Genomic DNA, 11,029 nt, shown 5'->3' with positions numbered 1-11,029 from the left:
GCGCTAACTTCACCGGGGCACTACTTTTAGCGCCCCGGAAAAATTACCGCACCAGCAGCTGAAATTGAGTGGTAGCGCCCCAAGAGGGAAGCGGGGTGCTACTGGAAGCGCCCCGCCTCCCTCTTGGGGTACTGTGAGGGAATATCGCGGTGCTACGTGCCACGGTATTGCAAGCCTTCCTCCCCTTCTTAAAGGGGAGGGGCCTTGCACAGCGTGACCCGGGGCCCAGCTGGGCCACCGGAGCTCTGAGTGCCGGCAAAAGTGCCCGGCACGCAAGAGAAGTGCCGGGCTCATGGAACGCAGCCGCCACTCCCCGGGGGGCGGGTCAGGAGGCCGGGGACGGCAGCGGAGACAGGCGGCCAGCAACAAAAAAGACCGACCGGCACCTCGCCTTTAAATAGCGCCGCCCCGGCCGCAGGTAGGTCCCCCCTGACCCTCTCGGACATAACGTCAGGCGGTAAGTCAGGGGGCGCTACCGAAGATCGTGGCCAGGGCGCGAATGGGGTGCTGTGCACGGCGCTGACTTCATCGCCGGCGGCGTGGGGTGCTAACGGTTAGCGCCACCGCTAACCTCCCGCTGAATTTCGCGGGAGGCGTTGGCAGCACCGCGCCTGGGCGCTAGTTGCTTTGTGCCCCATTAGCGCTGGGCGCTAACGGGAGGCGCAAAGCAACCGAATTGCCCCCCCACAGATTACAATTTTCATTTGTTAAAAAAACCCAGATGGTATCACTACTAACTGAAGCTACCAGCAGTGACTAAATGTGACAGCTTCAACTAGGAGGGTTGAACATTTTTACATTTAGTATTTGCTGAAAATAAATTCTGCTAGTGCTTTGCTTTTTTTTTTAAAAAGAAAATTATTTTACTAATCACTGATCCATAAAAAAAGCAATATTGTCAAACACTCTGATGATGATGGTGGTGCACCATAATCCGGGAACCTGAAGTGTCAGCGTACATGGTATGGCACAACATAGCTTCCAATTACATTTGTCCATGAGGAAGTATAGTCCCTTCCAACATGAGAGAGGAGCTTCCCCAAAGTGAGGGCATTGCAGCATCAGTGTTGTCCTTGTCCCTGGCCAGTGGTGTGTTATAGTACAGGGCTGAGGAGCATAAAAAACAAGGGAGCCTCCACCGGTGATAGTGCAGACACATCACCATTGCTCTGTTACACGCATCTCCTTTTGTTACATCTTTAGCTTCCTGCCCAATAGAACGAATGTAGCCCTGGTGTACCAACTAACCCTAATTATAATAATTTACTTGTAGAATTCTTACAAAGTCTACAGTCTTTCAAAAAAATGGAGAGTACACCAGCGAATTTGGCTAGGATAAATAAAATTAGAGAGTTAAATGCGTGGCTCCAAGACTGGTGTGGGAAAAATGGTTTTTGCATCTTGGGACACTGGCACCAGTACTGGGACAGGAGGGAGCTGTTCCGTTGGGATGGGCTTCACTTGGCCAGTGCTGGGACTAGAATCCTGGCAAATCATATAACTAGGGCTGTAGAGAGGGCTTTAAACTAATTAGTGGGGGGGAGGTTTCTAGAGAGCAAATAATAAAAATGACTACAGAGAAGGTCATAGACTTAGGTAGCAGTGGGGGAATTAAAAAACAGAGCGTGTCAGGAAGGGACAGAAGGTATGGAGTAAAAGGTAAAGTAGTAAAAGGGGAAAAAGCAGGAACTAAGTGTCACAAAACATATTTGAAAGTTCTTTATCTGAATGCACGTAGCATTCGTAACAAAATGGACGAGTTAATGGCACAAATAACTACATATGGGTATGATCTTGTGGCCATTACAGAAACATGGCTGCAGGGTGACCATGACTGGGAATTAAATATACCAGGTTATTTAATAATCAGGAAGGACAGGCAGGAAGGAAGGGGAGGTGGGGTGGCTATGTTAATAAAGGAAGGAATCACTGTAATACAGAGAAATGATATTGGGTCAAAGGATCAGGATAGTGAAACAGTTTGGGTGGAGATACGGAATAATAAGGGGAAAAAAACACTAGTGGGCGTAGTCTATAGGCCTCCGAACAGTTGCAACTCTGTTGGACAGAGTATTAATCAGGAAATAGTTGAGGCTTGTAATAAGGGAACAGCTATAATTATGGGGGATTTTAATTATCATATTAACTGGACAAATCAAATTGGGCAGGGCAGCCTTGAGGATTAGTTCATTGAGTGTATTAGGGATGGGTTTCTTGAGCAGTATGTAACTGAACCGACCAGGGGGCAAGCAACCTTAGATTTGGTCCTGTGTAATGAGACAGGATTAATTAAAAATGTCCTAGTAAAGGATCCCCTTGGAATGAGTGACCATAACATGGTTGAATTCCATATTCAATTAGAGGGTGAGAAGGTTGGATCTCAAACAAGCGTGCTGAGCTTGAATAAAGGAGACTATGAAGGTATGAGAGCGGAATTGATTAGAGTGGACTGGGAAAATAGATTAAAGGGTAAGACGGTACATGATCAGTGGTGTACATTTAAGGAGTTATTTTACAACTTCCAAAAAATATATATTCCACTGAGGAAAAAAGGGTGTAAAAGAAAAGATAGCCATCCATGGCTAAGTAAAGTAATTAAGGATAATATCCGACTAAAAACAAGGGCATATAAGGTAGCCAAATCTAGTGGGAGGATAGAAGATTGGGAAGTCTTTAAAAGACAGCAAAAAATAACTAAAAGATTGATTAAGAAAGGGAAAATAGATTATGAAAGTAAATTAGCAAAAAATATAAAAACAGATAGCAAAAGTTTCTATAGTTATATAAAAAGAAAAAGGGTGGCTAAAGTAAATGTTGGTCCCTTAGAGGATGAGACCGGGAAATTAATGGTGGGAAACACGGAGATGGCAAAAACGCTGAACAATTATTTTGTATCAGCCTTTACGGTAGAGGACACTAAGAATATCCCAACACTGGACAAACAGGGGGCTCTAGGGGGGGAGGAGCTAAATATGATTAAAATCACTAAGGAAGTGGTACTTGGTAAAATAATGGGACTCAAGGCGGATAAATCCCCTGGACCTGATGGCTTACATCCTAGGGTCTTGAGGGAAGTGGTGGTAGGGATTGTGGATGCATTGGTAATAATTTTCCAAAACTCCCTGGACTCAGCAAAGGTCCCGGCAGATTGGAAAACTGCTAATGTAACACCCTTATTTAAAAAGGGTAGTAGGCAGAAGGCTGGAAACTATAGACCGGTTAGCCTAACATCTGTGGTTGGTAAAATTTTAGAGTCCATTATTAAGGAGACAGTAACAGGACATTTGGATAAACATAATTTAATAGGACAAAGTCAGTATGGTTTTATGAAGGGGAAGTCATGTTTGACAAATTTGCTTGAGTTCTTTGAGGAAGTAACATACAGGGTGGATAAAGGGAAACCAGTGGACATAGTGTATTTAGACTTCCAAAAGGCATTTGACAAGGTGCCACACAAAAGATTATTGCTCAAGATAAAAAATCATGGGATTGGGGGTAATATTCTGGCATGGGGGGAGGATTGGCTATCTAACAGAAAGCAGAGAGTTGGGATAAATGGTTCGTTCTCAGACTGGCAATCAGTAACTAGTGGTGTTCCACAGGGGTCAGTGCTGGGTCCCCAACTCTTTACAATCTATATTAACGATTTGGAGGGGGGACCGAGTGCAACATATCAAAGTTTGCAGATGATACAAAGATGGGAAGGAAAGTAGTGAGTGAGGAGGACATAAAAAACCTGCAAAGGGACATCGACAGGCTAAGTAAGTGGGCAGAGATTTGGCAGATGGAATACAATACTGGAAAGTGTGAGGTTATGCACTTTGGCAGGAAAAATCATAGAGCAAGTTATTATCTTAATGGCAAGAAACTGGAAAGTACTGTAGTACAAAGGGATCTGGGGGTCCTGGTGCACGAAACTCAAAAAGTTAGTATGCAGGTGCAGCAAGTGATCAAGAAGGCCAATGGAATGTTGGCTTTTATTGCTAGGGGGAAGAATATAAAAACAGGGAGGTATTGTTGCAGTTGTACAAGGTATTGGTGAGACTGCACCTGGAATACTGCATACAGTTTTGGTGTCCATACTTAAGAAAAGACATACTTGCTCTCGAGTCAGTACAAAGAAGGTTCACTCGGTTAATCCCGGGGATGAGGGGGTGGACATATGAGGAGAGGTTGAGTAGATTGGGACTCTACTCATTGGAGTTCAGAAGAATGAGAGGCGATCTTATTGAAACATATAAGATTGTGAAGGGGCTTGATCGGGTGGATGTGGTGAGGATGTTCCCAGTGATGGGTGAAACTAGAACTAGGGGGCATAATCTTAGAATAAGGGGCTGCTCTTTCAAAACTGAGATGAGGAGAAACTTCTTCACTCAGAGGGTAGTAGGTCTGTGGAATTTGCTGCCCCAGAAAGCTGTGGAAGCTACATCATTAAATACATTTATAACAGAAATAGACAGTTTCTTAGAAGTAAAGGGAATTAGGGGTTACAGGGAGCGGGCAGGAAATTGGACATGAGTCTATGTTCGGAACGGTCATGGCCCTGTGGGTAACGGAGCGGGCCCAGGGGCCGTGTAGCCTGGTTCTGCTCCTACTTCTTGTGTTCTAATTATGTGTTAGATTTCAGGAGATGGTTTTATTCCTGTTACTGGCTGGGGTGGTGATCACCTTTTACAGAAGGTAAGTACTGTAGAAAATATAGGGACAGTGATCTCCTGGACGAGTTTCGATCGCCTAGATGGGTCAGAGAGGAATTTCCCAGATTTTTTTTCTCCCAAATTGGCCATTGGGTTTTTTTATCTGGTTTTTCGCCTCTCCCAGGAGATCACATGGGTTCGGGAGGGATGTAGAGTGATAGTAGATTTGAGGTTAGGATCAGATCAGCCATGATCTTATTGAATGGTGGAGCAGGCTTGAGGGGCCGATTGGCCTACTCCTGCTCCTATTTCTTATGTTCCTATGTTCTTCAAACTAAAACATCTATAAGCAAATTTATTTACAAATAATATTTGACAGCAAGGATATCAGGCAAATAATATACAGCACAAGTATATTAGTAACAAAGGGTTTAAGTCTTTTCAAAAAGAACTCAGTCTAGCAAATACTTCCTTTTGTAAACGTTTCCAGTCTAGAACTGTAGCTAGTTTAATACCTCAGCATCTGCTAATCGGATGACTGTCACACCTTCTGATAACAATCTCACAAAAAACAGTCAAAGATTACACCTAGAATATAGGGTTATGTGACGTAGGTTGGCCATTTTAGATTTTAACTAAGAAAATAGATTCTGGGCCAATATGCTCCTATCAGAGAACTAATTAGGGAATAGCAGTTCAACCCTTTTGCAGCGTAGACCATACAGTGAAAACGCAGAGTTGAGGCGAATCGCATAGATACACTTAAGGGGAAGCTGGATAAACACACGAGGGAGAAAGGAATAGAAGGATATATTGCTTGGGTGAGATGAAGAGGGGTGGGAGGAGGCTCGTGTCGAGCATAAACACCAGCATGGACCAGTTGGGCCGAATGGCCTGTTTCTGTGCTGTAAATACTATGTAACTACGTATGTGTAAATGCATAACCTAATTAACCCCTCGCTAACTATAGCTGCTTTTAGTTTTACACTTTGGAAATTAACTTAGTAAATTTTGTATTTTGTTTCATCCTTTCTTGTAGTGGATTCTTTTTTGCCGTTTTCCATAAATAAACAAAAATTCTGTTCATTGGGGAACTGCACACTTCAGAATAGTCACATAATCCTGAGTGTTATAAAGGGAGATATGAATCCATTTAGCATCTCTGCAACATCCCTTCCTGTCCTATTTTATGCTTTAAAACTGCTGAGAGTCGGCCTGAGAAAAAACATGTTGTATAGAACTTTCCCACTTGTGGCATCATAAAATGGTGTTGCCCTATATTGTGACGGCAGTGTGCAGGCCACTAGGCTGAATTGTAAAGGTACTGTACTGTCATTATTTAAATTGCATGAGAGTTTACAACGTGTGCTATACTAACATAATTTGTGTATTTTTAAACAAAAAACTAGCAGGCCTCCCACGAAACTGCTTTTAACAAGTCAGATAAAGCGATGTGTTGTTTTGTAAGGACAGGGACATTATACCATGTAACAACACAGAGTATTATTCTGCTGCTAAAGGGTGGTTGTGTGTAATTGAAGTGAATCTTGAAGACGATAAAGTGAAATTGTTCTGCATTAATCAAATCAGAAATACACATCTCAGAAGAGCCTCAGATCAATTAGAGGTCTCATACATTTCCAAATCACTAAGAAGGTATTTTCACTGCTCCAGTCAGTTAGTTGGAGGCTGGTTGACTGAAGCAGCTGCTAACACCATTTAGAAGTCAAACTGGCTTTTCTTATACTTTTAAGCATGACACAGAAATCTGTATTTATGTCTGACACAGCCATGTATTAAATACAGCATTTCATAGAATGGTTACAGCACGGAAGAAGGCCATTCGGCCCGTCGAGCCCGTGTCGGCTCTCTGCAAGAGCACTTCGGCTACTCCCACTCCCCCGCCCTTTCCCCATTGCCCTGCAAATTTCTTTCCTTCAGTTACTTAGCCAACTCCCTTTTGAAAGCCGTGATTGAGTCTGCCTCCACCACCCTTTCAGGCTGTACATTCCAGATCTTAACTACTCTTTGCGTAAAAAAGATTTTTCTTACGTCGCCTTTGGTCCTTTTGCCAATTACCTTAAATCTGTGTTCTCAGGTTCTCGCCCCTTCTGCCATTGGGAACAGTCTCCCTCTATCTACTCTGTCCAGACCCCTCATGACTTTGAATGCCTTTATCAAATCTCCTCTCAATCTTCTCTGCTCCAAGAAGAACAACCCCAGCTTCTCCAGTCTTTCAATGTAACTGAAGTCCCGCATTCCTGGAATCATTCTCGTAAATGTTTTCTGCACGCTCTCTAAGGCCTTCACACCCTTCCTAAAGTGTGGTGCACAGAATGGGACACAGTACTCCAGTTGGGGCCAAACTATTGAATCCGTTGATTCTTAAAGTATGATGTTTTCCAATAACTAGACGGAGGCTGTAAATTAACAATCAACAGGTGTTTACTGGAGGAGGGTAGTCTAAAGACTAACAGTACAGAGGCATGCTCAAGGCTTATATACAGGTGTGGTCACTGCCGGTACTACAGTATACAGGAACAGTAAAAGTAGTTCTCTCTTAAAGGTACATACACTACAATTCCTCCCTTTTTAGATTAACAGTACCCATAACATTCAAATAACAGTTAACACTTTAACATGCACATTAAACTGAAATAGTCCATTTATAGATTCAGTCTTGGGGCGGCTTCCTGATCCTTTCTGGATAGCGCCTTTCCTGAGGTTCTTGTTCTTGGTGCGGAGGCGATTCTGGCTCCCTTTCATCGGTTAGTTCATCAGTTTCCGCTGCTACTGTTTCTGGGGTAGATGCTACCGGTATGTCGGGTTCATCCCCAGGTACGCGAGACATGGGGTTGACTCGTTCCTGTGACGCTAGGATCTGGTCGACGTGGCGTCTCACAATGTTCTCCCCGACATCCACTGTGTACATTAGTGGCCCCTGCCGTGTGCAAATCGTTCCGGGTTGCCATTTCTCTGTTCGGTAGTCGCGGGCCAAGACTGGTTGTCCTACATTGAAGCTCCTTGTCGGCTTCTCATTAATGTGCTGGAATTGCTTATCCTCAACATTCCTTCGCACATTTGGTCTGAGCAAATCCAGACGAGATCTCAACCTTCGGTTAAAGAACATCATGGCCGGGGTCTGGTTGGTAACTGCATGTGTCGCATTTCTGTAGGCTAACAGGAAATTGTCCACCTTATGCTGTAGTGGAATTTCATCATCACACATGGCCCTTATCGCCTTTTTAAAGGTTTGTACGAACCTCTCAGCCAATCCATTTGTGGCTGGATGATACGGGGCGGATGTGTAATGCCTTACCCCATTCCTTTTCATAAATTTTCGAAACTCTTCGGACACAAACTGTGGTCCGTTATCAGAGCAAATCTGCTCTGGCAAGCCGTTCCTGGCAAAAATGGTCCGTAGGACTGCAATCGTTTTCTCTGTAGTGGTGGAGGACATTTTGATCACCTCAGGCCATTTCAAGTGCGCATCCACTGCTATTAAGAACATTGAGTCCATGAATGGACCAGCAAAATCAATATGCACCCGTTGCCATGGAGAGGAGGGCCACTCCCATGGGTGTAGAGGGGCATGTGGTGGTGCATTTTGGACCTTCTGGCATCCTGAGCAGCTCTTTGTTAGGTCCTCGATTTGTTGATCGATCCCCGGCCACCACACATAAGCCCTGGCAAGGCTTTTCATTTTCACCCCTCCCAGATGGCCTTCGTGAAGCTCATTGAGCACTCTCTCCCTTAACTTGGGTGGAATTACCACTCGGGATCCACACATCACTGTCCCCTGGCATACTGACAGCTGTTCTCTTCTGGATGAGAATGCTGGCAACAGTGAGTCGCCATGTGTTGGCCATCCCTTCACCATCAAATCATATACCCGAGATAGTGTCGGATCATTGCGGGTCTCCTTCTCTATATCCGCGTTAGTTACTGGCAATCGTTCAATTATCGACGAATAAAATATTTCGATAGGGTCCACTGCTGGTGCTTCCTCCACAGTAGGCAGTGGCAGGCATGATAGCCCATCAGCGTTTCCATGCTGTTTCATGCCCTTATACTCTATTTCATATTGGTTCGCCCCTAGAAAAAGGGACCATCTTTGTAGCCGTTGTGCAGTCATCACCGGAACGCTCTTCTTTGGATTAAAGATGGAAACAAGTGGTTGGTGGTCAGCCAGCAAGATGAACTTCTGCCCATGCAGATAGTGGTTGAATTTTTTTACTCCCCATACTAGGCTGAGGGCCTCCCTGTCAATCTGGGTGTAGTTGCGCTCGGCTGAGGTTAGTGACTGAGACGCAAAGGCTACTGGCCTCTCCAACCCGTCTGGGAATTTGTGCGACAGCACTGCTCCAATACCATAGGGTGATGCATCACACGCCAAGCGAATTGGTAGTGCTGGGTTGAAATGGGCCAACACCTCTTTTGATGTGATCAATTCTTTGCACTTCTGGAAAGCTCGTTTACATTCGTCATTCCACTTCCATGGTACCCCCGTTTGCAGTAGGGTGTTCAGTGGGTGTAATACTGTAGACAAATTTGGTAAGAACTTATGGTAGTAGTTCACCAGCCCGAGGAACGACCTCTGTTGTGACACATTTTCCGGTGCTGGAGCCTTGACGACTGCCTCAATCTTTCCAGGGGACTTATGTAACCCCTCTTCATCAATAACGTGGCCACAATACGAGATCTGCTTCTGGAAAAACTCGCAATTGTGGCGATTAGCTCGTAGTCCATATTCCTTTAATCTAGTGAGCACCTTCTCCAGGTTGGCGAGGTGATCACTGTCATTTTCGCCCGTGAACAGGATGTCGACCAAATAACACTGGGTCCCTGGAATCCCTTGCAGGACTTGATCCATTGCCCTTTGCCAAATAGCCGGAGCCGATGCTACCCCGAACACCAGCCGGTTGTATTGGTAGAGACCTTTATGAGTGTTGATCGTGAGGTATTGTTTCGAGGCTTCTTCCACCTCCATTTGCAGGTACGCCTGGGCCAGATCAATCTTGGTAAAGCGTTTACCTCCAGATAGCGAGGCGAAAATATCCTCAATCCGTGGAAGTGGATATTGTACCGTGTGAAGGACTGGGTTCGCTGTCACCTTAAAATCCCCACAGATGCGGACCTTCTTTGGTTCCCCAGGCGTATTACTCAGCGTCCTCTTTATTACAGGAACGATGGGTGTAGCCCACTCGTTCCAGTCCACTTTGGACAGTACTCCTGAACGTTCCAACCCTTCCAGCTCTGCTTCGACGGCTGGTCGGATCGCATAAGGCACCGGTCTGGCCTTAAAAAACTTTGGGCTTGCATTTTCCTCTATTTTAATCATCGCTGTTATGCCTTTTAGTGTTCCGAGTCCCTCCTGGAACATTTCTTGTGCGTCAGTTAGCATTTTTGACAGTCATCCAGGTGTGATGTCGTCATCCTTTTTGGCCTCAACCTTCAGTGCCTGTATGGAATGCCAATCTAATTGTATCTTCCGGATCCATTCACGTCCTAGTAGTGGTGGTCCTCCATCTGGCAATACATACAGGTCCATTTTGGGTATTTCCTGGCCTTTGTATATCACGTTCACCCTTATTTTTCCTTTGGGGTAGACTTTTTGCCCCGTGTACGTCTTCAAGACAATCTCTGTAGCTTTCAAGGGTATATGTGAGAATAGCCGCTTGTAGTCCCTTTGGTTTATGACTGTTAAGGCTGATCCTGTGTCCAATTCCATTTCCACTTGGACTCCGTCTATCTTGAGCGTGACCCAGATAGTCTGGTGATCCTCCATTTTGATTACCTTATGTAGTTTCAGACAACCCAGCTCCTTGCTTCCGGAGTCTGTATCACTTTTCTGTTCGTCTGAACTACTGTCCATCACCTTATGTACCATTTTGTACTTCTCCTGTGGAGATTTCTTGCTGCTGGTTTTCTTCCCTGACCTGCGGACTCTTGCTATGTGTCCTGCTTTTCCACACTGTCTGCACACTTGGTCCTTGAACCAACAATCCTTTTGGTCGTGTGTTGTTCTGCCGCAGCGATAACACTTCCCTGCTCCATATGACATTTCATTGGTGCCATATTCTTGCAGTCTCCGTTGTATCTCTGCAGCGCCCCGTGTGGCTGCTTCGTGTGATACTGCCATGCTGAAAGCCTTGTCCAGCGTAAGATCCTTTTCTGATAGAAGCCTTTTCTGGGTTCCTTCACTTTGAAGCCCACACACAAACTTGTCCCTTAACGTATCTGCTAGTCCCAATCCAAACTGGCAGTGTTTCGATAGCTTGCGCAGTTCCGTTAAGTACTCAGCATTACTTTCGTCCTTATGCTGGTTCCTTTTGTGGAACTTAAATCTTTCTGCTATCAGCAGCGGTGTGGGGTTTAAGTGATCCTGTAGG

General features: G+C 45.0%; 1 long non-coding RNA gene across 1 annotated transcript in view; it reads left to right on the top strand.

The window, feature by feature from the left end:
* The first annotated feature begins 207 nt into the window (after window positions 1-207).
* Window positions 208-11,029, top strand: part of LOC147101210 (uncharacterized) — a 52,276-nt gene continuing 41,454 nt past the window's right edge. Inside the window, exon 1 of the long non-coding RNA XR_015073459.1 lies at window positions 208-418. This is a non-coding gene — a long non-coding RNA (uncharacterized LOC147101210). The remainder of the gene's footprint in view (window positions 419-11,029) is intronic.

This window comes from Somniosus microcephalus, chromosome 24 (assembly GCF_052327205.1).
Source record: "Somniosus microcephalus isolate GS21.2 chromosome 24, FLI_Smic_1.0, whole genome shotgun sequence".
Taxonomy (NCBI): Eukaryota; Metazoa; Chordata; class Chondrichthyes; order Squaliformes; family Somniosidae; genus Somniosus; species Somniosus microcephalus.
This window is presented reverse-complemented; position numbering and strand designations above follow the sequence as displayed.